Source organism: Vidua macroura, chromosome 6 (genome assembly GCF_024509145.1).
Source record: "Vidua macroura isolate BioBank_ID:100142 chromosome 6, ASM2450914v1, whole genome shotgun sequence".
NCBI classification, from domain to species: Eukaryota; Metazoa; Chordata; class Aves; order Passeriformes; family Viduidae; genus Vidua; species Vidua macroura.
The window spans coordinates 2,926,723-2,954,583 of NC_071576.1; the positions used below are offsets into that span (position 1 = coordinate 2,926,723).

A 27,861-nucleotide genomic window follows, 5' to 3' on the forward strand; every position below is an offset into this window, starting at 1 on the left:
GACTTTTTTGTCTTCTTTAAGTTTTTGACTGTGTTTTTTTGCTGCACTTCACACAGTGAAGAGGTGGATTATAGCTGGGAACACAGTAAATAAAAGAATAAAATAAGAAGTTCATGAGAGAAAGAAAGGGAAATTTAGCAGAGATGAGTTTGGGCACTTAGAGATATTCACTGGACTGAAGATTTTTAAATTGGCATTCCTATCAAAAGCAGTAACAGTAGCAAAAGCTCCTATTGGTAATGATTTTTTTATTCTTGAATTAGAATAATTCAAGGGGCTGCTGGAATGTGCCAAAAAATTAGACAGGACAGAATCCTGCAGTGCCACCAAGTATAAAACGGTGCATTGAACAGGTCACTTTAACAAGTCTGTGCCAGTTGGGTGCATGAAAAAAAGAAACCAAACATCTGGACAACAAAAATGGGCAAAACCCTGGTGTAGAAGCACAGTCACTGCCAAAACATCTCATCTCTACGGGATGACACCACAGGTAAGGCAGTCACCAACTGTCTGCCACCTTCTCCTGGGGTGCAGGAGAGGGCTGGAGCGTTTTGTGGCAGCTTTTCAGGGATGTGCACTTCAGGAACAGGGAGACAGACATGTTTGCTGGCTCAGCTGGGCCCCAGACAAGGCAGCCCTCTGGAAAAACCCTGAATGAACATCCAGGGCCTTGCTTTAGAAATATGCTTCTCCTCACAGCCCATCCATATCACAAAGTGATTTTTCAGCCCATCTGTTCAGTGATTAGGCCTTGCTGCTGATACAAAGGGCTCTGCCAAAACCATGAACCGAGTGCCTCGGTGTGGACAGACCTTTTCTGAATTCCACCACAATTTCCTTCTGTCCTAAAGCTCCCTTGATTGAATTACTTGGTGGCTCCAGTCCTGCAGCTCAGGAAGGTGCAGACTGCACTGCATCATCACCAGATGTGAGTTTCTGAGGTGTGACAGAGCTGGGCAGACTGCGGGGACACAAAAACCATTCCTCTCCCCGTGTGCTCAGGTGCCTGCCCATGATCTTGCCAGAGGTGGTGAGGGAATGATGACCCTGAGACATCAGCTGTGTCCTGCTGCAGGGGAAGGGACCACACGGCTCTCTGGTTTTCAGGGAGCAAAGGGAATGAAGAATCCCCTGAGTGAGAACCAGCAGATTGCCCAGAGACATTCCCTAAACAGGTTCAGCTGACAATGAGCATGGCCTGTCCCTGTCAGGAAAGCTTCTCCAGGGCTGGGAAGATGCCTGTTTAGGGCAAACAGCTCATAACAAAGTGTCAGTAGCTCACATCCACGGATCCTGGGGTTTGCAGCATGAAGAGCACTTCATTCCCTCCATGCTGATCTTTTCCATCTGCTCTTTACTGCCTGCAAGGTATTCCCATGTGGAAAGCAGCTCGAGCCTGCCGTTTCCGAGCCTCTTCCAAAAATTATGTCAAGCACGAGCATTTCATCATTAAGGGCACTAATACTTTGCACATACACAAAATTTGTCTTCTGATTATCCCCAGCTTGTATTACAATGCATTTTGTAGGCACTTAGCCAAACATTTTACCTTCAGTCAGATATATGACCTGCTGCTTTGGAGAGGCTGGAGGCTGGTCCAAAGCCTATTAGACCAGGGCAAACCTCTGTGCTGGTTTAGCAGAATTTGGATCAGTCCCTAAAGGCATCACAGATGATCTGAATTATCAGAAGTGATCCCAGGCAGTTGCAAGTAGGTAGGGATCAGCTTGCCAAGGTATCTGAAGAAGCTGTATCGGGTTGTTTTCAAATCATCTGATGAGAATTAGCTCAACTTAATCAAATCACAAGGCAGTTGGAAATTCAGTCTAGACTAGATGGAATAGGGTTGTAGGGTAGATGGAAAGCTAAATGCATTAGAAGAAAAACAATTAAACATAAACAAAAAAAAAGATTCATTTGCTGGAAAATGCAACTAAATAAATTTCTGACCAGAAACCAGGTGTGTATTTTTTCCATTTGCCTAAAGTGACATATTGTCAGCTATGCAGAGTTTTGATTTGACACTGAATGTCTTTTCAAAGGAGATCCTTTACACATTCATTTTGTCCTTACTGGCCTTACAATCTCTGATTTGCACAATGGTACTCAGTGGATCATGATTATTTCTTTTTAGGTTAAAAAGTTCAAGTTACAAGAATCTGAAGACAGTGAGTGTGAAAGAGGTAAAGCTGCTATTTTTAGAAGACCAAAGCTTTCCTGGGAGAAGCCAAGTACGTGCAGAACTTTGACATGGCACACGTTGAGCCAGTCACTTTGTCAGATGAAACCATTGATGGGTCTCACTCCAGTCACAGTTCATCCTCATCCAGTTAATATTTCCCCTAGAAATTTAGCCCATATGAAGGGCAGGTGATTGCCTAGATGGGTTCATCGTATCCAAATCATCCTACCTTGGTATAATTTCCTTTTAATCCAAAGGACTGTGATTACTGCCGTGTCTTTCATCCTGCCTGCTCCAGTTTTGCTCTCCGTGTCACCAGATACCTGTTGGAGAAGGGTGGCTTGCCATGCATTCCTGCCCTTTTTATAGGGAATTTGAAAGAATTACAGCAAGGTCATCTCTACCCTGAAGCAATATTTAAAAAGGTATCAGGTTTTACTTCCTTCATCTTCCCACCTTCCTCGACCCTGAGCGCCAGACCCAAATTTCCTGTGTAATTTGTGGCCCATTGATTTATTCTGCACAACTACATCTCTGCTATACCAGTTAAATCAGCTCACCTCTTGCCAAGTTAAATACGAGAGTTTTCCCATGTTTGGTGGTGAACTCTTGGAATCAGCACAGAGCCATGTGCCATTTGATGCCTGGTGGATGCTTTGCTCCTTGTCCCACTCTGGTGAAGCCCTACTTGGAGAGGTGCCTCTCTCTTCTTAGATTTTATTGTTCTGGCCACCGTTCAATACTTCCCCACAAATCCTTCTCATCTACATCCTCCCAAGCCTTACAGCCACCTACAGTGCTTGTGGTATGAAATAAATCCTCAGATGTTTTCCCGGGCAACCGGTGGTTTCTGTACTTCGGCTGCATTCCCTCCAAAAGGAGGCTGAGGTGACCGAGGCAGGGAAATGACAGGGAGCAGGACTTCAGGAGCAAACCTTTGGGTCATGCCATCAAATATCCTCCCTCTGGAAGTGACCAAAGCCTCTACAGGCCTGGGGAAGAGTATGAGATTTGTACAACCTCCCCGAAGAATCGGAGAATGTTAAGGGTTGGAAGGGAGCTTAAAGGTCATCCCTCCCTTCCATGGGCAGGGACACCTCTCTCTACACCAGGCTGAACCTATTCAGCTCCCAAATATTTGCAGATCAGGGACTTTCTGAGCCAGACATGGCTGCCTGTAGTTCCCTTTGGAGGGTTTCTGCTCCTGTGATCCTCTGGCACCCCATCTGCAACCTGGTCTTGGGACAGGAGTCCCCCTCTCCAGGCTGGCAATGGTGAGAGATGGAAAAGCTCTTCACCAGTGCGCTCTTCATTTACAGATTGGCCAAAATCCGTGCCCTCTCCATCAATCCTCCTTTCCACAGCAAATTCCTGAGTGTCTAATAAAGTTAAATCACATCCATTCTTCACCACCAGGCATCGACACGCATTGGCAGCCCCCCCTGCGTTTCAGAGGAAGCTGCTATAAATGGACTTCCTTCCTTCCTTCCTTCTCCCTGCTCTTCCCTCCTCCGGCTCTCCCCATCCCTTGCAGTAACCAGCCCCACAGCCATCATCATCAGCCCCACCCCTGCAGGCTTTCTGCAGGAAACCCGAGCTCCCTGCTCCCTGTGCAAGGCCTGAGGCTCTTCTCTCTCCCCTGCCTTTTGACCATCTGTGTGCATCCAGCAGCAGAAGTGCCACGCACTCACTCGCTCTCCCACCAACTCACCCTCAGCCCCTACCATCTGGAGATGATCTGTTTGTCTATTTAGACTCCAAGCTCTCCGGGGCAGGAACTGTCTCTAATTGCATGTTTGTACCGTACCTACAGCTGTGTTGGACTGAATACACCCACTGTCATCTTCTCTTGGAAACTCAGTTCCTCCTGGGAGTGTCCAGCACTGAAAAGTAAGACCACTTGGAAATCCAACTTGCTGGAGGCACATGCCAGAGTTCCTTGGTTGCACTTATATTAGACCACAGAAAAATTCTTCCAGTGGCTGCAATAATCATCCAGCCCAATTTTTACTGCCAAGCTGACAAAAAGGACTTAAAAGCAGTGAAAATGTTGCTTAGCATGGTGGAGCTCACATCTGGCTGAAGCTCCAAACGTGCCTTAAAAAATACTGTATTTCACCAGGGAAATGCCTGAGGAGCCCAGATTTGCCTGTGCCTTGTTTGGTGACCCCTGGCCAACGCCACCAGGGAGCCAGGTGGACAGAACAGGAGCCTCCCAGCCAGATTTCACAGCCTGAATTGATTTCATCTTCACTCCAGCACAGCAGGATGACCTCACCTGTACATACCTGCTGCTCACTGCCTCCCTGCTTTGGAAGATGAAGACCTAAGGTGTTTTTATTTGTAAAAAGTACAAAATTTAATTGTTTTTCTCCCCTTGCTATTTAACAGCTTTAATTAAAAACCTTCTGTAACTGAGTTTAGGCCTCTGAGCTCCAGTCTTTTCATAGCACCCCTTGTAACACATTTTTCAAGCTCTGTATTTTCACTGAAACAGGGCAGGTGGTAGAAAACGGAGGTGCTATCACAAAAAAAGTAGGTTTTTGAGAAAAGAAAAAAAGCTTAATAAAGTTTCCAGACTGATCCAAGAGAAAGAATGAATGTATCACCACAGTTAGCCTCCTGCAGATGGTGAAAAATATCCCAATTCAAGAATACAATAAAATTTAAAAGTGCATCTATATATTTTCCCATTTGGTTAACTCTGGAACACCATTTCTGCTTGTTTTGGCTGCTTTTTATTCCTGCCTTTGAGTGTAAAGAAACGGTAAGGAAGTTTATGAATGAGGTCCTGCTCACATTCCAGACTCTGCTATGTACATGGGCTGTTTTCTGCTGGGATCCTGGGATGAGATCATTCCAAAACCACCTCGTTTGCCCACTGTGCTCACTCAAAAAAGATTCAAATGGACAGTTTTGCACTTTCTGCAATGCAAACACACATACTGTAGTTTTCCTGCATGCCAGCATCCACCAAACTCCTGGAATAAATGAAAAATAAAAAAAGAAAAAAGGAAAAAAAAAACACCAAAAAACCAGTCCTTTTCCACTACCAAAGGCTGTTTATAAAATCAGTTTGATCAGCTCAGGAATGAGCTGAGATAATGTTTATCCACACAAACACTGAAGATCATGCAACTATCTTGACGTGCCAAGCTAAGATAACTACTGGGCTGAAAAAAAAGAGGTTAGAACAACAGGAAATTACTCATTTACTACCAGTTGCTTAGGTATTTTAAAGAGCTCCCAGAACATTTGCTTTTGTGTACCTAAGAGGAAAAAAAAAAGCCTCTGAGGGTGGGGGAAGCTCAGATGGGTAACATAAAAGTGACTTTCCTTGCTGAAAGAGCAAAGGCAGGAGAAGGGGGTTGTGACAAGAGGATATAAAATACCCTGCAATTCATCAGCAAGGAGAATCAAACTCTGCCGGAGCGATCGGCATTCCTGGGGATTATGGAAAGGATTACGGTGAGTTGTTAGCAGGGCGAGGGAGCCACTGAAAGATGGGCTTTCCTACTGCCCTGAAATAAATGGGACAATTAAGGCTTTGGGAAAGTTAATGAGGTTTTTTTTCCCCTTGAATTTTCAGAGCAGCTGGCCAGCCCGTGTGTAGGAAAAGCCATTTATTGAGGAGGAAAGAAAAATAGGCAGTGAAAATAAAAATGTTTGCGTTCCCTAAAAATATACTTCAAGCCTTCCGAGGGGGAAATCAATTATCCACAAGGCCATCCTGCTGTCGGGGAGAAAAATCTAAGGCATTTTCCAGCTCGGCTGCCCTGGGTTTAGCTGATCTCTCTGTCAGATGGGTCTCATCACCGCGGCATTTGGTGCCTCCGAGTCTTTCATGTGTTTAATCTCACAACCCACCTGTGAGAAGAGGAATTACAGTGAAGGAGCTGAGGAAAGGGCCCAGACTTTTAAAGGGATTTAGCTGCCCAATTACCTGGCTCAGGGTTAGGCTGGAAATCCCCAGGGGAGAAGGATGTTGCACCTGGGTCTGCCAAGAGCCGGGTCAGTGCAGTTCTCAGTAGCAATGCCCGCTTGGACCTGGGACAAGGGAGAGCTCAGTGCCCCCGTGAATGGGCCATTGTTTCTCCCTCGATTACTGTTGAGAAATATTTTGAGCCCGAAAGGAAATAAATGAATAATCAGAGTCTGAGTTCAGAGCATGAAGAGCAATTCTTTTTCCCGAGGCTGAGCAGGGTCTCACATCACTGGTGCTTGTGTTTATTCTCAGGGAGAGGATTTACAATTAACCTCCAAGCACCATGAAGAAGTAGAGCTCCTCTCCTGGGTCACGATTTTGCTGCCTCCTCATGCCCCAACACTGCTCACTACTCAGCCACCCCAGACCCCAGCAGAATCCTGCTAAGGGGGTCAGCGTAGGACACGTGCAAAAATCCATATTCATCTTTCTCCGTCGGTGAATCTCTGTTCGGCACATGCAAAAAGCCACCACGATCAGTTCTGGCTTCAGCAGAGGAATTTCAGCTGTGTGACAGCCCAGGGTCACACTGCAGGGCTGGCCCCTGGCAGGGGGTAGGACAGGTGGACATTCTCTGTGATCCCTCCTTTTGTAGGGTGATTGTGGTAAAAGATTCAAGCAGGAAAGGACAGATGACAAATAACAGAGATGACAAATAGCAGAGAGCTGTTGGCATCTTATGTGAACTTGCTTGAGTGTCAAGATGTATATTTGATTTTAATTGTTATAAATCATCATTCATTCATCTCAGGGTCTCCACATACTTCATTCTCTCTCATGTCTTAACTCAGGAAGTGCATTTCATCCTTCAGGAGCTCTGAGGCAACATCACAGCACTCTCTAGATCCTATTTTATAAGTCAGTTTTCCCCACGAAGGGCTGCCATGGGTGGTGCATTTTGACTTTTTGCCACGGCTTTGCTATCAGCTTCCGGCGAGCCACAAACCCCCTCCAAATTCCCCCAATCTGCAAATCTGCCTGACACAGAGCAGTCAGTGCCTTATAAATCCACACTGGCACTGAGGCAGCTCCCTCCCCATGCCCTGTTTCTTATTAACGAGATATCCATTGGCTGCTCACACATGCTGTGTTCCATAGCCAGGTATCCAGGCAACCTACTCAAAACTTGCCCGAGTCAACGGAAAGAGTCTGCTGTCCCTGCACCACCACTTTAAAATGCTTTGAAATGAGGTTGAACTCTTCTTTAGGAACCAGCAGGATTCTCCGTGCTATGCCAGCTACTTGCAGGTGCATGGAGCAGGGACTGAAGAGGAAAAGCATCCAGAAAGGGTAGAATGAGGGGGAATGGTTTTAAACTGAAAGAGGGGAGAATCAGATAGGTATGAAGAAGAAAATTTATGCAATGAGGGTGGTGAGGCCCTGGCAAAGAGGGGTGGTGGATGCCCCATCACTGGAAACAAAACATTCAGTGTCAGGCTGGATGGGGCTCTGAGGAACTTGGCCTAGTGGAAGAAGTCTCTGCTCTTTGTGGATGAGAAGGCCTTTAAAGCTCCCTTCCAACCCATTCTGTGATCCTGCAGTGTGAAAATTCCAGCAGGTCCGAGTAGTGAGCCCGCCTGAGTGCACGTGGCTGCTGTTCCCAGTGGGATTTCTCCCACTTTGCCCATGGCGAGCAGATCTGATCGGCAGCGGGGCCGGGCGCGGCCTGCGCCGGCTCCGCGGGCCAGGCCGGGCCGAGAGGTGGAGTTTGAGACAATCGGCACCCGCCTGCCAGCTGAAGTACAAAGCCTAATTGAAGAAAGCTGTTCTTTCATCCCCACAAAGCATAAACAGGCAGTGTTATGGTGACAAACTCCAGCAGCTCCGTAGCTGCCGCTCCGAGCGCTCGCGTACATCGATGCTGAAAGCACAAAAAAAAGGAAAGGCGACGTTCCTCCTTTTTGCAAATCTCCTCTGGCTGGTTCCAGAATGGGCTTGGGAGTTCACGCCCAAAATCTACACATCTGTGATGGTCCTGAATCATGTAGCAGATAATTCCTGCTTGGGAACTGTGGAAAAATTGCTCTTTTACATAAGCTCTTTATTTCCCACCATTATTAGATAAGGTTTTAGGGTTTCTTTTTTCCAAAATTTCTGCTGCTTTCTCCTCTTTCCTGATGGCTCCATGGACACTATACCTTGGCCAAAGCAATTCTCTGTCACAGACTGTCCCCTCAACAAGGGGCATTTCTCCAAACACCACCTCAAGCTCTCTCAAGGGGCTGACAGTACCACTTCCCCATTAAATGGACCTGATCCAGCAGGATCTGCTTCAACACTGGGATGCAGGAACCACTCTGAGGGGCTTTGTGTGACGATCCAAGACTCTATTTTTGGGTTTGGTGAGTGCTGGGAGGAGTGGCAGAAGGTTAGGCTTTTCCCATCACCTTCCTGCCAGAGATACGCCCGGCCCCGACACTCTGCGCTGTTGGCTGCTCATCACAAGGCCCCCTGTCAAAACCAGGATGGCTGATGAGCTACGAACAAGCTCACAGTTAGATAATAGATGAAAGAGCCTCAAGATAAATTAGGTGCCTCCAGAAAACCTGGCCAAATGTGTTTAAAACAGGAGATCCAACACCATTAATTCTCATCAAGCAGCTTTAAAAAAAGGCAACCCGGCACTTGACTTATGCTTAGAAAACGTTATCTTCCCTTTTAACAGGGGTTTTATAGTGTATTTTGAGAAGATGACAAACAATAGGGTTATTTTGAAGTCATGCCAAACACTACATTCGCCGGAGGGGAAGAACAATGTTACCTCCTATCTGTCAACTGACCCTGCAGCCATTAAGCCATTTCACCAACAAACAATATTAATAAAAAAAGGGAAAGTGATGTTCTTAACTTCCTTACAACCAGAGCTTGGGAGATGTCTTTGAATGAGATATTTGTTCCTTTCAGGAAAGATCGTTTTGTCGAAAGTGAAACATTTTAGAAGAGAGCTGCAAGAGGGACTTTAGACAAGGGCCTGAGGTGACAGGACGAGAGGGGAATGGCTTCCCACTGCCAGAGGGCAGGGATAGATGGGATATTGGGATGGAATTCTTGTCTGTGAGGGTGCTGAGGCCCTGGCACAGGTTGCCCAGAGAAGCTGTGGCTGCCTCATCTCTGGAATGTTCCAGGCCAGATTGGATGGAGCTTGGAGCAATGTGGGATAATGGAAGGTGTCCCTACCCATGGCAGGGAGTTGAAATAAGATTATCCTTAATATCTCTTCCAAACCAAACCATTCTATTAAAGCATTGGTTTCATTGCTTCTCTGGTAAAAAAAAAAAATAGAAATCCAAAAGAAATGTTTGCATAATTCCCATGGACTGTGCAACAAAGGTCAAGGCTTCATTTGTTGGTATTTTTTTCCCCCTACAATGTTCAGTTTCTCTGCCATATAAAATTGGAAAGAAATGGATGAACTCTGAGCCACCATTCAATGTTTGGGGAGCTGGGATAATTTAAAGCTTTTGGAGCAGGGACCATATTTTTGCTTTGTGCCACTCTGACTTGCTACTTTCACACAAATAAATTTATAGCAAAGAATAATAATAATAACAATAAATACATAACATGCTTTCACCAGTGGAAATCTTTCCCAAATTGTCCCCAGTCACAAACAGAGAAAAAAAAATATAAGGAGGACAGAAACAGCTATTTTACTTGAGCAATTGGCAAAATGAGCACCTGCTCCCAGCAGGACTGGGAGGTGCCTTATCAGAAAAAATGCTCTATCAACCCATTCAGAATACATCAACAAATTCATCTGAATATTTTCAAGGAGCAAATTCTTTGTGTTCTCTCGCAGTTGGAATAAGCTTCTTCTCACATGACACCTCTGGGTGTATTTGGGCTGCACTCCCCCAAAATGGCAAAAAGCCAAAGGAGCTGCTGGCACTGTGAAATTGGAGGTGTCTGAGGCAGCGGAATTAGGAGCTGGTAACAGCCACCACTCCGAAACAGAAACCAAACCTCACTTTTAATGCAAATTCGGGTGATAACGATGCTGTTTTCTTTATTGGCGCTTGTCATCTTGGATGCTCAGACCGCAAACTCGAACACATGGTGAAGAGGAGGGAAAACCAGCTTCTCCTGGCCCTGATCCGCTGTGTTTTCCCCACTCCCATCCCTGTTAAACTCCGGGCAGGTGCAGGGCTCCTCCGGGGAGAGCTCGGTGCCTTTGCAACCCGATCCTGCCGCGGGCAGGAGCCGCTTTCATGTGCTGCGTGTTTGGGCAGGTCCGTGTCCCGCGGCCGGCACAAAGAAATCCACCCTAAGAAAATAATTGGATGTTAATTTCCTCCAGCTTTGCCTTCATTAAGCACAATTTGAGAAAATAGCACCGCGCCAGGGGAGCGCAGTTGTCTTTTAAAGGTGCGCTTTGCTTGGGTACCTGCGGGGGAGGCTTTGCGAGCAGAACTGCGGCCAGGGTGCCCAAATTCCTTGTAAAACCTGGGATTTTAGGGTGGGAGGCATCACAACCCCCCGGGGAGGCGCTTGCCGGGTTCTGTCCTCACCCCCAAGGGCACCATCCCAGCTGAGGTCGTGCTATCCCCACCTTCACCTGGCAAGAGCCCCCGGGGATGGCAGCTCCCGTGCTGCTCCTGCTTGGGCTGAGAGGGGATTACTTAATTAACAATGCAGCAGTGCCAGGTGAAAGTTTATCTACCCAGAGAGAACGTGCCCCGGTTCCCCGGCGTTGTACACATGTGGTATCGTTTTTCCATTATTTGGAACATACAGGACTAAATTAATAACAGTTCCTACAAGGCCCTGGGGCTCTCCGTGGAAGAATTTTGATCTCCTTAGGAAAGGCTCACCATTTCTCATAGGAGAGATGCACTTGACTCCTGACCTCTTTTCAAAGGCACCTGTGTGAGCTTTTAAAATCCACTACCACCAATTATCCACTTTTAACCTGAAGTGTTTAAACCTCGGACCACATTAACTGAGCTTAGCACATAGCCATGTCATTGCAGACTTCCTGATGTGAGGAGATGCCTTGACACGGCTGAAAGAGAGTTTAGGGATGAGGCATGAGATTATCAGCTTCTCCTCCTGACAGCTTCAAACAAAGGAGCCTTTTAGCCACCTGGTTTGTGTCTCCCACACCTGCATTAAGATTGGGAGACAAACCTTTGTACTGCTGCCTTGATCCTATTATTTGCATGTACCTGTCCACAGTCACCCTGCATCACTTAATAGCCTTCAGAGAGACCAAAGGGAAGAAGGTGCACATCTACTATTTCTCTTTCAGGTTTAATACCTTTTCTTTCTTTTTTTTTTTTTTTTTTTTTTTTTCCCTCTCCAAGGCTGCAAGACTTTTAGGACACTACGGCATTTATTTAAACTCTAAGGAGATTTATTTGGCATGGGGGATGGAGGGGGGGAGGCTGTGAGAAGGCTGAGGATGTGGATGAGGGATGAAAAGGGAGAGGAGGCCGTTTTAAGGGTTTCTGGCTGGGCTGCAGAGAGCAAAGCCCAGTTCCTGCTCCCAGCATCAGGCAGGCGTTTGGCTTTGGGACTCCTCCACTCCCTGCTTTGGTTTGACACTGAGGCCACCTCTGTCCCCTTGTCCCTGTGAAGAGTCACCTGCAGCTCTCCCTGCTGCTGCCTCCAAGTCCAGACAGTGAGGGATGCTGGCACTCGAGTGCTTCACCTGCACCCCAGGCACCTGCTCCCTTCTCAGCCCCTCATTCCTCCCCCAAAATGGCCCTGCTTCCTTACACCCATGGGCTCAAGTGTCCCAAAATTCAGCTCCCAGGCCAGACTCAGCCAGGATGCAGAGCTCAGGATGTGCCCCGCTTCCATCTCCCTCTGCCTGTTGGTGAAATTAGCTTTGTGTTCTCTGTTCCAGAGCTGAAGGCATGTCTAGATTTTAAATTAAATTCATATTCTCTTTCCCACGAAGGACAGAACATGATTAACCTCCTGGACCCAGCCCTGGATGACAAGGTGTCCATGCAAGAGGAGGTTTCATCCATAGCCTGTGCATATACATTGCTGCATTTCAGCCTCAGCCAGCTCCTTGACTCATCAATGTAACTCAGGAAGGTAGAAATATTAGAGTTGCATTCATATTCCAGGCCTGGTTTAAATCACCAGCATTGTGGAAAGCTCTGGATAGGTCCAAAAAAAAAAAAAAAAAAAAAAAAAAAAAGGAGGGAAGAAAAGAGTTTTCTGGTTCTAGTTTTTCATATTTTCTTTTCCCCTCTGAAAAGTGAAACCCTCCAGCTGCCCAGCATTGCACAATGGCCCAAATGCTGCGAGTTCCAGCCCTAATCCCAGCCGGCTCCGCACGCCAGGCCCAGCAGGGCTCGGCAAAGTGCCCCACTGCCACCCTGCCTCCCAAGCCCGTCCCTCCCAGAAGTGTCCCTTCTTCCTGGGGTCACAGCAAGGGGCTTGTCCCCATCACCAGGCTGTGCATTTGACCTCTGACCTTGTCCAGCAGCTGGAAGAAACACAGGAGGACAAAGAGCAGGGTCAGCTCCCTTGGCCATCCTGGGATTTGTGCTGCCACCGGAAGCAAAGTGAGGGGAAATCTCCAGATTTTGGCTGTGTGTTGGGCATGTTTTCCATTATGGTCAAAGGAGTGCTGCCAGTGTTCCAGCAGCACGCCAGGTGGGAGGAAACCAAGCCCAAATGTCTTCCCCAGCTACCAGATGATGGATAAACTCCTTGTTCTCTTTCTGTCTCTGCAGAGGTGGCACTGCCAGGGATGCTGTGATCCATTGCAGGATCTGTCCAATCCTGGGTGCAGGTTCCAGTCGTCCAAGGAAAGCCCCTGAGATCCAGGTATGATAAAAACTGTTGTTTTTATCATTAATATTATTATTATTATTACTGTGTCAGTGGCCAAGCCTAAGATCTCTGCCAACATTACCTACACTGACATAGAGAAATATTTCATCAGGACTCTGGGTGTCTCCAGGAGGGATTGATAGGAAAAGAATGTATCGTGCATTATGCCCATGTGCCAGGGGATGAAGTGGATGAACCAGCCAAAGCCCACTCCAATAAGGAGCCTGATCCTCAGCAAATAATCCTGCACCAAGTGCCATCCCCAAGTGAAGAGCAAAGATTCGGCCAGAAGTCAGTAACACCACAGGGAAAGGATGGTTTGTGGTTAAAGACATGTGCTGAGCCTTCCAAGAGGGATGGATTTAGTTCCTCTTTTTGGCTTAATGTTCCCATGATCCTGACGTCAAACAAATCACTTCATCTTTTGCCACCTCAGTGCCCCATCTGTTAAAGCGTATTTTTAGTATTTTTCTTTTTTCTCTTGCCCTTTGTCTTTTCTTTTCTGAAGTCCTTAGAGCAAGGTTGTGTCTTGCTACACAAGGTCCACCAGAAGAGGGCCCTGACCTGAGTTCTTCCTGTTGAAACACAGATTTTATCTAGATCATAATGCAGTGCCTTCCATGTTTATGACACTGGTTGAGAAATTCTCATTACTATGCATGGAAAATTTTGATTTCAATGAAAATGTTGAGTGGTTTGTTTGCAGAAGGAGAACCCCGAGCACGGTTTCCATTCTTCCCAGAAAAAAAACTCTGAAGAAAGTTTACAAACCCCAGAAATTCTTGTGAAATCAAAAAAGCATTCATTAATCAGCGTTGCAGAGTCAAACAAAAGACAATATCGTCTGTCCCACGGGCGGATTTCCTTCCTCTCTGCAAGGAGCTGGAAACCCTTCTCTGCCACCCAGCCTTGGTCAGGGCTCTCATTCCAGAGGAATCTTCTGCGCTTGTGTGTCAGGGAAAAATCTGTTTCCAATAGGCGTGGAAGGTCTGTGCATCGTGCTCCTGTTTCACACAGAGCACTCCCAGCCCTGCACTGGCAGAGCCTCACAGGGTGTCTCGTGCTGTTCCACCACCTCCAGAGCTGTGCCAGGTCTGGAATGCCCAGTGTGGCCCAACCCCAGCCTGTGGGAAGGATTTGTCCATCAGCACCATGCTCTGCCCCTCTCGATCCAGCCAGCCCTTCCTGCAGCTCCCCCTCTCCTCCCAGGAGCTGCTGGGGATGGAGATGGACGAATCAAGTGGTTTTCACCTTGCTTTATCTCCTTTGAGAAGCTGAGGTTTCCCACCAGCTCAGCCAGCAGGTCCTTGGGAAGGGCTAAAGCTGCCCACGTGCAATCTTTTCTTCCTGCATTTCTAAATCTGAAATTCCAAAGAACACTCCAGTGTGCAAATTCATAACTCGGTACCTGCAGGTGGCAAAACAGTTCAGGGACCATCAGCCAGTCTGTCTTAAATTCAGCTACAGGACAGGATTGCACCTTTCTCCAAGTAGAGGAGGTGGGTTTGTGTAGAAAACATGTCCACAGGTTTCTCCCCATCACAGACTAGGCTGTGTTCTCACCTGCCAACCCTATTGCCCCCCAGGCAAGGAGCACAGCAAAGATTTGTTCTGGAGGGGGTCCTGCTGTCCCCATGAGGTAGAGCTGCAGAAGTGATGGGGGAGATCCAGAGTGCTTTCTCCTCCAGCTTTGTGCCCCATTTCCCCCAGGATGTGCTGCTCACACCATGGTCTTGTCCCCATCCCACTTCCTGGAGGGGTGTCCACCAGGCAAGGCCCTGTTTGCAAGGATTCAAGAGCTTTTTCATCACCCAGTGTCGTAAAGTTCCTCAAGTCTGGGCAAGAATTTGTTTCATGTCTCCATCCTCAGGAAGCCAGAGCATCACCAGAGGAGGTCAGGGTGGATTCCCAAAAATGTGACCCATCCTCTCAGCAATGTGAGCATAATTTAGAGCGTGCCGTGGGCTCACTGGCAGCTCTGGAGGTTGCTGCCATGACTCCACAAAGCGCTGCCCTCCCACCAAGAAGAGCAATCCAAAGAGGAGGAGCCCAGTGGTGCTTCTGCTGCCCTCAGACAGCGGGGGCTCGTGGTTGTGCAATGTTTACATGAGCACAGAGCTCACCATGGCTACACAGACCTCAGGAACAGCAGCTCCAGGCTCAGAGAAGGCTCAGAGGAGAGCAGCCCGACTCCCCTGGAACCAGAGGAGCCTGTGCTGGCCTGGAAAAGGAGCTGAGTGCTGCAGGGGGAGCTGGAGAAGTGTCACGCACCCTCACGTTGGTGTTCTCCATCTCAGAGCTACAGCTTCCAAAGGGGTTGTTTGTACAACTGGAGTTTCTGCAATGGCCTCATCCTTCCCCTCTCATCCCGGGTCCATCCCTCTCATCCCATCGCTGCTGCATTCTGGGAGGATGCTGGGGTGTGCATGTTCTCTGAGCTCTCTGCCTCACAGCAGCACCAGCAGCGAGCAGAGGAGGAGGGGACAGGACCTGCTGGTGTGGCCACCTGCAAATGGCAGGTGCCAAAGGTTCAAACACTCTGCACAGCATTGCAAAGGAACACTTCAGTCTCACAGGGTGTGCACAATGAATGGTTTGTGTTGGAAGGGACCTTAAAGATCATCTCCTTACAACCCCCTGACATGGGCAGGGACACCCTCCACTATTCCAGGTGCTCCAAGCCCCGTCCAACTTGGCCTTGGACACTTCCAGGAATAAGGCAACCGTAGCTTCTCTGGGCAACCTGTGGCAGTGTGGGTTCAAGGCTTTAAGGGACAACCTTATGAGGTCCTTGCTCGGCTCCAGAGTCCAGCTTGCTCTTGGCACAGTCATGTCTCTCCTCCATATTCCAGGAAAACACAGATTCATTAATATATGTTTTCCCAACTGCTTATTGAGCTTCCTTTTCTCCCTTCCCATCCTCTGAGTTCCCCCGTTTGCAGTCAGCCTTGCCCAGTTTCTCTTACCAAGGTGGCACAGCAGTGATCTAGGAATGCTTTGGGATGCATGCAACCATCCTGTTTACAGTCCACAGGTGACAATCTTTGAGACAGGTCAGGTGGATTTCCAGCTGAGGAATGGAAAAGGAGGGTAGATCCAGGCTTTGCAAAGGGTGAGCCAGAGCTGAAGCATTTGTAGTGCAGAGAGAGCCTGGAGACACTTGGTTCCTTGTAGGATGGAGGCCTAAACAGCAACTTAGGTCTGTTCTTGAATTTTCCATGCATTTCTTGATCCCATCCTTATTGCCTGCCACCACATCTCCACCACTGCCATGTGTTATTCCCATTTGGAACGTAGAAACGTGCCTCTGTATGGATAAGGTGACATGAAGTAGCTTTCAGAAAGTTACGGGCCTGTGAAGCATTTACAGTAAATGAGGGCAGGTTTCCTGGCTGTCCAGGCAGACCAAGCTCCACATCCAGCCATGCCTGGGCAGCTGCTGAGCTGACAGTCTGTGCTGGTGCCCACAAGCTTTGGCATTCCAGCCAGGAAAAGGACAGAGCTGTATCCAAACTCCCCAGCCAGAGCATCTCTGGTGTTCGTGCAGACAAACTCCTGAGTGATCTCGATCCAGTGGAGATTATGGGATTGACTTGATGTAGAACAACTTCTGATGGCAAACATGGGAGTGGGGTGTGCTGGCCAGTTGGAAGCTGTTTTCTTTGGTTTGGTTGTTGTTAGTTTTTTGTGAAGATCTTTCTCAAAGTGTTTAGTGCTGGTACCTTTTTGAGCTCCAAATTTGGATGAATAAATGTCCTGGTGAACAAACCCCAAATCTTTGCCAAACCACATCTGCTGGGAAGGAAGGGGGTCAGCCCCTGAGACAGCCCCTGGGGAGCTTTATGGGGACAAGTTGTACATGCTGGCATCCAGAGGCCCTTTTCTCTAATTACCCTGAACTCAAACTCTCACAGAACCTTCCTCTGTGTCATGGGGCCTCCTTTTTTATAGTTTTGGGAGAGGATTTGAAAGCTGATAGGACTTTTCAGGGTCTCCCAGACCCTCAGACCTGAAGGGACAGTGGTTTTCCTGATGGGCCATGACTGGACTTTTTCAGGGTGTTTAACCCTGGTGCATGACAGCCCAGGCTCTGGTGGTGATGGGGACGTGTGGCCATTTCCCTTCTTCCATGTGGCATGGTCTGGGGAGAAAAAAAAGCAGCACAAAAGATTTGGAGAAGTTTTCAATGCCTGAAGACCACACAGGTGAAGGGTAAATTCCAGAGATGGAGTTCACAGAAAACAAAAGTTTTGTCTACGTGGCTTTTTCATGGGGCAGGGGAGCACCCAGGACAGCTGTTCCTGAGACAGCATTCGGAATTTTGCTGGCTGAGGAAGCTTAAATCAGGAAGAAGACTACTTGGAATGAGTGTCCAAAGCCTCCGGGCTTTTTTCACACTTCAAATGCCCAAACTAGGCTGATAAAAACTCACACAGAGCCATGGAGAGCCCTGAGTACCACTCCGTGCTGGCTACGCTGGTCAGACTCTTCACCTGGCACTCAGGGCACTAAAACAAGGAGGGAAAACACATTAGAAATAAAAAAAAGAAGAAGAAGAAGGAGAAAGTGCCATGGGGACCATCCACCACCCACATGGAGAGCTCCAGATGTTCCCAGCACCAGCCCAGCAGCCACCAGCCCATTAGATGCTCATTAACAAGTGTAGACATTGGCAGCAGCAAATGTGGGGGCCCACAAAAGTGCCCCTCTCTTCCCTCCCCAGCCCTTGCTTTGAAGATCCCCAACCTCCTGCTGACACACATCATGAGGAGAAGCCTCTAAGTGAGAAGTTCCTCAGCACCACCCCGTGCACTGAGGGTACAGCCTCTGAGGATGGATGGTATCCAAATGTTTGGCAGAATTTCCAACTTTCCTTACTTTTAGGCGTATCTGTGGCTTTTTGATACTGTAAACAACTGACATAGGCATGGAAGAATAGTGTATCTGAAACAGTTTATACAAAAGAATTCCATCTGTCAGTCTGTTTACAGTTCACATGTGAAAAGGCAAAAATCTTTAAAAGGAAAACCCCGAGGGGAAAAACATTTATATATATAAATATGTGTATATATACCCCATATATATATATAGGCTATGCTACAAATAATTGTTGAAGTGGAACAGTATCAGTGTGCATTTTCTTTTTCTCTTGAATGAAGTATTCTTTTTTTTTCCCTGGTGTAAATTAAATTTTCCCAGTTTGCTTTCTAACTTATTCAAAACAGTACAAAGAAAGCAGACTGGAATTAACAGGGTGGTTTGAATTCTTTTTTCTTTTAGTTTTTTTTTTTTTTTTTAACAAAACACTTTCCAGTCTTAAAGTTGTCCTAAAGCTTCTTGAAACTTCATGCACAAGATCATGGTATTGCAGTAAAGAAGAAATACTGCTATTACACCCTTGAGAATAACCTTGAAACCCAGCTGCTGTGTTATCTGAAAGGGGATTTTAGAAATTGCTGTGAGAGCTTGAACTTCTGCTTGGACAGACACCAAGGAAAGCCAGAAACGATCCAGGTTTCGTGTCTTTTCTCAAGGGAAGGAAAAATGCTGCACAATTATCCACCTCGCTCCTAAATGCCAGAAGGCAGAACCCTGGAGACAAACATGGCCAAGCCTGATTTTGTAATATTTGTGCTGAGCTGAACCAAACCTGGATAATGCACAAGCTCATGCATAGGTGTCACACGGGTTACAGGCACAAGCAACCTGCACAGAGCTGGCTTTAGCTCTGTTTTTCCCCCTTTTGGATCCAATCCTGTGGGTGCAAACTGGATTAAAATGATTTGGTGCCGATGAGGGGTGAGGGATTTGTCCTTGGCCGAGAGGAGCACTGTAGAGAATCACAGAATCCCCTGAACTGGAAGGGACCCACAGGGATCATTACTGGCTGACACGTGCTGAGGACCAGGGCTCTTCTGGATACATCACCAGGGAGGATGTTTCAGAGACCAAACATGGGTTTTCCACCTCGGGAGCATGAATTTTCCATGGACGTGTGTGGCAGTCCCTTTGACATCATGCTCAGGGAAGCTGGGAAGGCTGTGGAAAAGGGTATTCTCACAAGGACACCCTCAAGGGCAGGACCAGCACCATTCCATGAGCTGGAATGGATCCAAAATCCAGCAAAAGTCCCATCCTGGGCTCCCCCCGCCCTCCTGGCCTTGCTGGCTTGGTTGCTGCACATCCCAGGCCCTGCTCTAATGGCCAGGGCTGTGTTTTGCTGTTTGTTTCTTGGAGCCCCACAGATGAAGCAAGATGGGTAACAACACAAATATTTACATGTGGCAACCGTTTGTTTTAATTGCATGGGATGAAATCAAGGTTTTCTGTTGCCCCTGCAGCAAGGGGAGGAAGCGGGGGGTGTTTTTATGGGCATTCCAGAGCCCAGCCAGCCTTGGGAGGTGAAGGAACAACGTTGCCCACCAGCTTGACCAAACATGTGCTCCTCATATTCCTCCACCATGAAACAGCTCTTTTTTATTGTGTCTTGGCAGGGCTGTGAGCCTGCAGTCCTGGTACCATAACGTCCCACTCCTGCGAAATTCCACGGGGCCAAATTCCGCCTGTCGTGTCTCCCAGGGAGCAGGAACAAGTGTGGAGCAGGAACACACCTGTGCCCACCCTCCTGCAGATGTTATGAGCTCTGGGAGACCCTCTCTCTGCTCCATCTCACACAAAGGGCAGCCCCAAAGAGCAGGGGAAATAATAAATACGAGGTTTCTAATGGGAGGTTGTTGCCAGTATGTTGAAGCTTTATGGGACAGTTGGGGCTGGTGCTGGCTGTGATTTTTCCCAAGAGATTTGCCCAAGCTGAAAACCCAGAGCAGAAAAAGGTCACCTTTTTGGAATGTTGCGTTTGCCAAATCACCTCCTATCTCCTTACCCAAGCTGTGCGTGATCAAAACTGTTCAGTTGCTGAGAAACAATGAAATATTGAAGGAAAGATGCTGATTTTTTAACATTAAGAAAGAAGAACATAAAAAAACCAAAACAACCAGAAACAAACATTTTTAGGGGAAAGTTCATCATAATTATGTTCCCACTGTTTGCCAGCCTGTGCCTTATTTTACATCCTATGAAGAGCTGTGTTGAAGTGATATTTCAGAATCTTCAAGACCAGGGATATTTCTTAAAGGAAAAGGTTTCTTTCAGAAATATGGATATCTGTATTTTTATCTTCCTGTTTTGGAAGATGCTGTCACAGTCTCACAGTCTCTGGGGACAGCACAGATCTGATGGGAGCAGCCAAAGGCAGGAAATGGAAATTATACTTTTAAACTGATATTTTCAATTTTTATTAGTTCCACCTGGAAAGGTAAGAAAGTGGTTTTCACCAGAGATACCCTTCCTGGGTAGAGCTACTGGAACAAGTTCAGCTTAATTTTAGGAGAAGCTTATTCTTGGACTATGCCGTGCTGCCAGATGTGGATCCCAAATAACTTCCCTGATGAGAAGCAGCTATGCTGCCATCCCTGAGGAGGCCTGGCCTGTGCCACCACCATGTCTGGACATTTGATGGGTCAAATGGGTGCCTTTGTACACAAAAGATCCACCAGACATTCCCGAGGCAACCTGGCTTCACCCAAAGACAGCTGGGAGCCAGTCTTGCTGCTAATTAGAGAATGGCAGTTTTATTTGGCTTTTTAATTTATTTGGCACTTGAAGGCTCAATTCCCTTTCTTTTGCCATCCAGCCCCTGCTTAAGGGTGTGTTCTGTGCAGCTGTCCCCATTTTTTAATATGGTGCTGGGAGCTGGTGATTTATGGGTCGTTTATTTTTGCTTAAACGGGAGCCCCAGAATTTCAAGGGCTTCATGGTACCTGTGTTTTAGGAAAAAGGAGATGGTGTGGGACCTCAGTTAGTACTGCAGGACAAGAGAGAGGGATGCATCACCCATGGTGTGGACACCCAGACAGATGCTGAGGTCAGCCTGTGAAATATTTTGGGTGTTTATGGCTCCTGTCTGGGACTAACAGAGAGCTTTGAAACACCATTTGGCATGAGGCAAAGCCAATGGATGAAGGTTGGTTTTTCCCTAGTCAGAATTCCCATTGAAATGGGGGACAAAATCCCCAGACAAAAAGAAGGCACAGACCCCCTTATCTTGTCCACAGATAAAACTGTGAGGCAGGACAAGCAAAGCAGGTAAAGGGAGGTTGTTTCTTTCCCTTGTGAATTGGAAACATATTATTTAACAGCGTGGAGCAGCCTTGACCAAGGCAGATAAAAAGTGTAGGTAAATCCAACTTGCCTTGTTTGCTGGCATCCTGGGATGGAGCCATCCCATAGAGCTGTAGGAGTTAGGAGCATGGGATCCCTTCTGAATCAACACCAACACCTCAGCCACTGGGTAGTTCAGGTCTGAAACAGTCACATGGTTAAAAACTGAATAATTATCATGATCAGCCTGACTGTCCTGGCACATCTCCCATCTTTCCATCACAAACCACCTGCCCAGGAGAAATAACACCAGTGGTCTCCTCACAGTTTTCCAGCAGTGACAAGTGGCACCCAGCCCTCCCATCCTACTTGTGGTTGCAGCCAGGTGAGAGCAGCTGAAGGCCCGTGAGTCCCCCAGCCCCAGCTGGGGGTGACCCTTGGGCAGTCCATGGTCAGGGGACAGGTTGTGCATTGAGATGGCCCTACAGGGACAGAGACCATGGAAGGCAAGGACTGGGTGGGAATGCCAAGGATATGATGCCTTGAGAAGGCTGACCTAGAACAGAGACTAGATGGAGCAAAAGAATAAAATAGGGATTTATTAAAAGGATCTCCTCCATGGATCCACCTTGGGCAGCACAAGAGCCCAGCCAGGGTTATACTCAAGATGAACCAAAATGGTCACAAAATGCACGACCGCTCAGGGGGTCTCACATTTTTGTAAGTTTTGGTCCATTAGCATATTGGAGTTAATTGTCCAATTCCAGCTTTAGCCCATGCAGTGCCATCCTGCTTGTTTTTCTCTCTCCAGCCCACGCTGTTTGTGCTCCTGGGCCTGAGATTTGGATCATTTGTCCTTGGTGCCCAGCTGGAGCAGGAATTGTTTTGTCTCCCTGCTCTGTGCAGAGAGCTCACCATCCCCTGATATAAAGCTCAGACCCACACACTAAAGCCAGCACAGAATGTGAAAAATATGAAAGCTAAAACCTGAGGCATCAGATACGCAGCGTGGAAGCAGGAGCTCAGAGCCTTCAAATTTCCCTGCATAGCCGACATCCCCTCCCTCTTTGCTGTGGAGGAGCTTTGCCATCCTGGCTTGGGATGGCCGGACGCAGTTGGGATGGCCGGACACACGCACGCCTTGGTGATCTCCACAAACACAGCCGGCCGGGCCATTACATCAGCCCTGGGTGGGGTGGCCCGGCCGGAACGGCCTCCAGACAGCGCAGGATGTGACCCGCTCCGCCAGTCCGGGCTCTGCATCCCGGGATTGCACACAGACAGCTCCCGGCCTCCAATTTCCCTCCCCTCCCTCCCTCTCTTCTTTTAACCTCTTGTTTCTAAAGTGGTTTCTAAAATAAGCCCGAGTCTCGGCAGCTGCGAAAGGCGTTTGCTGTCAGAATTGGCCCCTGTGCAGACGGACTGGATATTGCAGGCGCTTGTTTTGCATTTTAAGCCTAAACATTCCCCCCCCCCCCCCCCCCCCCCCCCCCTTCCCCTGCTTTTTGCAGTTCAGCTCTTAGTTTTTAATAGTCCTTGTCATGATGGAAAGTGCCAGACTCCAGCTGTTCTTCCCAAACCTCTGGGAGAGGCCTGGTTACATCTAGTTCTCATAAATCTTGAATCCAGTTCTAGCAAGTCTTTGAGCCTGACCACTACGCTGCCTGGGCAGTCCGTGATTGAAAACAGGAGCTGAGGAAGAAAAGAGGAAAGTGGAGAAATAGAGAAAAGACTTCACACTTGTAGACTGTTTCAGGAAAAGCCACCAAAAGGCACAGCATGTAAGTCACACTGAGATGTGAGTCAGGGTATTCTCTAGAGCCACCTTATAAACAACTTGTGGCATCAGAGAAAAGGGTGGTGGAGACAGATTGCTTGCAAAAACAAAGGTAGGATTCACCTGGCTTCCCCCCAAAAAAAGGCTTGGAAAATATCCTTGGGTCAGGAACTTTGAGGGCCTGCATAAATGAGATGCAGAGATCCTAAAGCTCTCTGAAGGATCTTCAACTGGGACAAACTGGTCTGGGCTCTCCACATCTGACTTATGACTGTTGTGGATTTGGCCTTCAGGGTTGAAAAAGAGCAAAGAGAAAAAGGAAAGAAAAGAAAAGGAATGTAAGAGTACCCTCTCATTTAGGAAATAAGGTACCCATTAGTGTAAATCCATCTTCCCCAGTGTTTGGTGAGAGAGTTTAATCACACAGAGCATTGACATCTCTGAGCTGGGTTATTCCTTAAGCTGTGAAGCCCTGGAAGTCCTGTGGGATCCAGGCACTCACCATGCTCAGGGATGGGTTGGAGTAACCAGCATTGGTGGAGACCTGCAAAAGGCTCCTCTTCAGTTTGAAGAAGGAGCTTCTTAAATCTGTGGGTGGGATTATGTTTTAAATCCCTTCCTGATGCTCTGGGAAGCTGTTCCAGGCCTCTGCAGTCTTTGCTACAGATGCGTCAAGAGGCAAGGGACAATGAAGGTGTTGCTATGTGTCCTTCCCTCCCCATGGCATGGAAGAGGAAAAAAGGAATCCTACATTTCTTGGGAATAAGACAGAAAATACCAATAGCACATAAAATACCCAGGACAGGGCACACTGGATTTCACACAGTGGGAAGGATTGAAATCTTGGCCAAATTCATCATCATCATCATCATTAATGGAAACTTTTGCTGTTTGCATCCACGTGTGAGACTTTGGGAACCATCACAGAGAGAAGCACAAGGAAAAAAAGGTACAGCAAACTGAACATAAACACACAGCCTTCAACCTTCTCTTAGTTGCTAGACAGAGATCCCTTCCAGCAAGGAACAGAGAGATCAGCCAGTAGCATTGAAACAGGCACGTGTTTGGATCATGGAAAACCAGTAACTCGGGGGAAATGTGGAAGTCAAGTGCCCTGTGATGGATGGATGGGCAATGGCTTTTTAAGTACCTGCATTTCAAAGGAGCATAAACACCAGATTCTGCAAGTGCAGCTTAACCTCGCCTGACTCCAGGGACACCTTTCCACTGCCTCCAGTGACTGTTGGATGGGGCCTGTCAGAGGCACGAGTTTCCACGGAGAAGCCATGCACTCAAGCAGCTACATATTTAAATACTCTAGATGAGCCTCCTTCCTGGATTTCCCAACATCTGTGCTTCCTTGCCTTGGAAGCCATCCCCCTCTTGGATCTGGACACTCGGAGTGTGCGGAAATGAGCGGGAGCAGCTGAGGACAGCAGTTGTGCAGTGGAGCAGAGCTCTCCGCAGCGATGCAGGGGAGCACCTGCGGGTGCTCTGCGAGAGCTGCAGCCCAAATTCCTTCATCGCTGCCTCAGCATTGATTGGGGCATCCCTCGCAAGGCAGGAGGGATGCTGGGAGCCCACAGGATGAGGCAGAATGCTCTTCTTCTCTTGTCCCTTCTGTCTGTAGCCCGTGCCAGGGCTGTCTTCCCCTTTGTGGAAGAGCCAGGCTGATGCCAAAGGTGGTTTTGCTGCGTGGCTCATTTCTTACCACAGACACGTTTCCAGTGCTGCTATAAAGCTTATCTCCTCCTGTTATTTCCCAATATCAAATCACAGTAAGAAAACAGATTTCCCTTTGCTGAACACAGGTAGTATTACACTGGGGAGTGTTAATGGCTTAAGCAAAGATTTTTCCACCTACAGGCGAGTGACTGATGGTTTATCCATCTGCTGCATAAAACCAATGCTTAAATCCCAGCTTTAATGGGTCATATCACCTGTGGTTTCAAAATAACTCTGGATTTTTCCCCTGAAGGAAGATGCAAAATAATGAAAATTAGTACTTGGAAGTGAAAGGGATTTTTTTTCAGTTCAACAAACAACCGGGAGCCCATCACTTTTTCAAGTCAAATTGTCTTGAGTGATTTTGTCGGAGGTCAGAGGGAGGTCAGACAAGTTAGGTTTGGTCTTTTTCCTGCGTTGTCATCTCTCAGCAGGAGGAGGAAGTTCACCTCAGCAGGTGTCATAAACACCAATTTCCCAAAATTTCATAATCATTTAGATCTAATTACAAGACACACATGGTTTTTGACTTTCCCCAGGAAGACTTTGGGGAGTGTCCACCACTAAACCAAATAAGAAGGAATTTGCAGTGATTTTGCTGCAGTCAATGGGTTTGCATTTTTAATCCAGGAAATTCAGTTTAATTCCAGAAATTTATTTTAACAGGCTGTATTGCTCCAGGTCGGTTCACTTACTGCAGCATCACAGAGACAGGGAAGGAGATGACTTCTGCACTTTTATTCAGTGTGTCCATCAGGAAAAGACACACCAATAAACTGGGTTGTAGACAGTGTGGACACTTGTGCTGCTGCCTCAATCTCTGCCTCCTACAACAGAAATTCCCCTGCTCAATAGCAATTTGATCCAAATCTAAAAGGCTGAGAGAAACCTGAGTAGTGCCAGCTTTGAGTTCTCAGTTTGTTTTAAGAAGGTGAAGGGTGTCAGGAAGCCAAGAATTCTGTTTTCTCTGGAGGTCACCAAAAGTCCATTGAGTGATGGCACCACGTATCTCATGGTAGACTCCTCATGACACTGCCTGAGCTTTTTATGTTCTTCAGGGGTGATTAAGACTGGGTCACTTACTTAAAAATCCCATTTTAGATATTGGCTGGTGGTGTTTGTCCCCCTACACTCCACCTTCCAGAGATGCAGCTCTGTGCTGGTGCTACCTGTCCCTCTGGAGGCCATGCTGTGGTGTTTGTCCTCATGGGTCTCCATGGTCCCCCTCTGTTCTTCAGCCTGAGGGGACAATTCAGTGTCTGCAACCCTTAGGTAGGTGCTGGTGAGTAACTCAAGAGCAATTTGCCTTAATGGAGTGGCACAGGACAGGCACACCTGATTTACTTCATCTCTGGCACCATAATTTACTTCATCTCTGGCTGCCCCTTCCGAGGCAGCTAAGCCAGCACAGAGAGGGAGCACTGCTAATGTGGACACTACAGTTATCCTTATCTCAGCTTTCTGTCTTTGCTGATCATTAAATTATCCCACAGCTTATCACAGACAGGCCTGCAACATCCACAGCTCTATTAATAAACCTTCTGCAGCAGTAAATCCCCGGGTCTGACTGCAGACTGTCAGTACCTCCTCTGATTTATTCCCCATTTACCCACCATTAGCTTCAGGGATAAAATGGAGCAGCCACCAGTTCTGCTCTCTCTGTGGCCCCTCAGTGACAGCAGTGACAGCCTTGGGGAGAAGGTGCTGAGGCCCCCCATGGTTTGTGATCATTTGCCAAAAAAAAAAACAAAAACCAAAAAAACAAACAAACAAACAAAAAAAATTTAAAAAATCTTCATGTGGAGATGCCCAAATGCAGACTCGCATCTGTGGGCCCAGACCCACCTGTCAGCCTAGAACGGTGGAAGAAATTTTTTCCTGACCCTTTTTGAAGTTCACGAATCATCTTTGCCACAAACATGGCCAACACCACCATGAATTTGGGCAAGGCTGCTGCAAGCATGGCCAGTGCTGCTTCAAACACATCCATGAGGACACTCAGGACTCACCACACGCATGACCTCCATGGGCAGGGAGAGGCCAGGACAACTTTTTACCTGGGCATGTGCAGCTGGGCCTCCAGGGAAATCCAGGGAGATTGCAGGGGAGCAGCTGAATGTGAGCCCAGTGTGTGCCCAGGTGGGCAAGAGGTCAGTGGCCCTTGGCCTGTGTCAGCAATAGTGTGGCAGCAGGACCAGGGCAGTGACTGTCCCCCTGTGCTGGGCACTGGTGAGGCCACCCCGTGCTGTGTCCAGCTCTGGGCTCCTCAGTTCAGGAAGGACATCGAGGGGCTGGAGCGTGTCTGGAGAAGGGAACAGAGCTGGGGAAGGGTCTGGAGCTCCAGGAGAGGCTGAGGGAGCTGGGAAGGGGCTGAGCCTGGAGAAAAGGAGGCTCAGGGGGGACCTTGTGGCTCTGCACAGCTCCTGACAGGAGGGGACAGCCGGGGGGTCGGGCTCTGCTCCAGGGAACAGGGACAGGAGGAGAGGGAACGGCCTCAGGCTGGGCCAGGGGAGGGTAAGTTTGGACATCAGGAAGAATTTTTTCATGGAAAGTGTTGTTAAGCATTGGAAGGAGCTGCCCAGGGAGGTGATGGAGTCTCCATCCCTGGAGTTATCCAAGGAATGCCTGGATGTGGCACTCAGTGCTCTGGGCTGGGGATGAGGTAGGAATCAGTCACAGGCTGGAACTCGCTGATCCTGGAGGTCTTTTCCAATCTCAGTGATTCTGGGATTCTATGATTAAAGGGACTGTGAAAGCCAAGGAGAATTTAAGGAGGGATGGTCCTGGCCAGGAGGTGACTCTATCCCAGAGCACCAGATGTGCATCCTGGGCCTCTGGGGCTTCCCAAGGGAAACTGGGTGAGCAGGAGGCTGCTGACCTGTGCTCTGGGGTCCTGACCATGGCAGGGCAGAATGGCCCCACTTTCTGCTGTTCACAACTGACTTGTCCCTGTGGGGAGAAGCTTAATTGCCTGTCTTGGCCTGGACAATACTTAAACTCATTTTCTGGACTCCAGAGGGATTGTGGTTGGACTGTAACAGCCCCAAACACACTTTGATTCATTTTATTTCCTGGACTCCTAAAGGGATCCTTTTTTTTTGGCCTGTTTTGGCCCCAAGCCCTGTTTGATTCACTTATTTCCTAGACTCCCAAGGGAGTGTGGTTGGCCTGCTTTGGCCCTGTCTTGCTGTCACTTTTCCATGCTGGTATGCAATGCATCTGCACGCTTTAGATTCCTCT

The 27,861-nt window shown here is 47.9% G+C and overlaps 1 long non-coding RNA gene across 1 annotated transcript; it reads right to left on the reverse strand.

The window, feature by feature from the left end:
• Positions 1 to 5,790: 5,790 nt before the first annotated feature.
• LOC128808853 (uncharacterized) lies at positions 5,791 to 9,192 on the reverse strand. Its single transcript, XR_008437552.1, has 2 exons — positions 6,126 to 9,192; positions 5,791 to 6,049 (listed from the first exon to the last, which is right to left on the reverse strand). It is a non-coding gene; the product is annotated as an uncharacterized LOC128808853 (long non-coding RNA).
• Between the last annotated feature and the right edge of the window lie 18,669 nt (positions 9,193 to 27,861).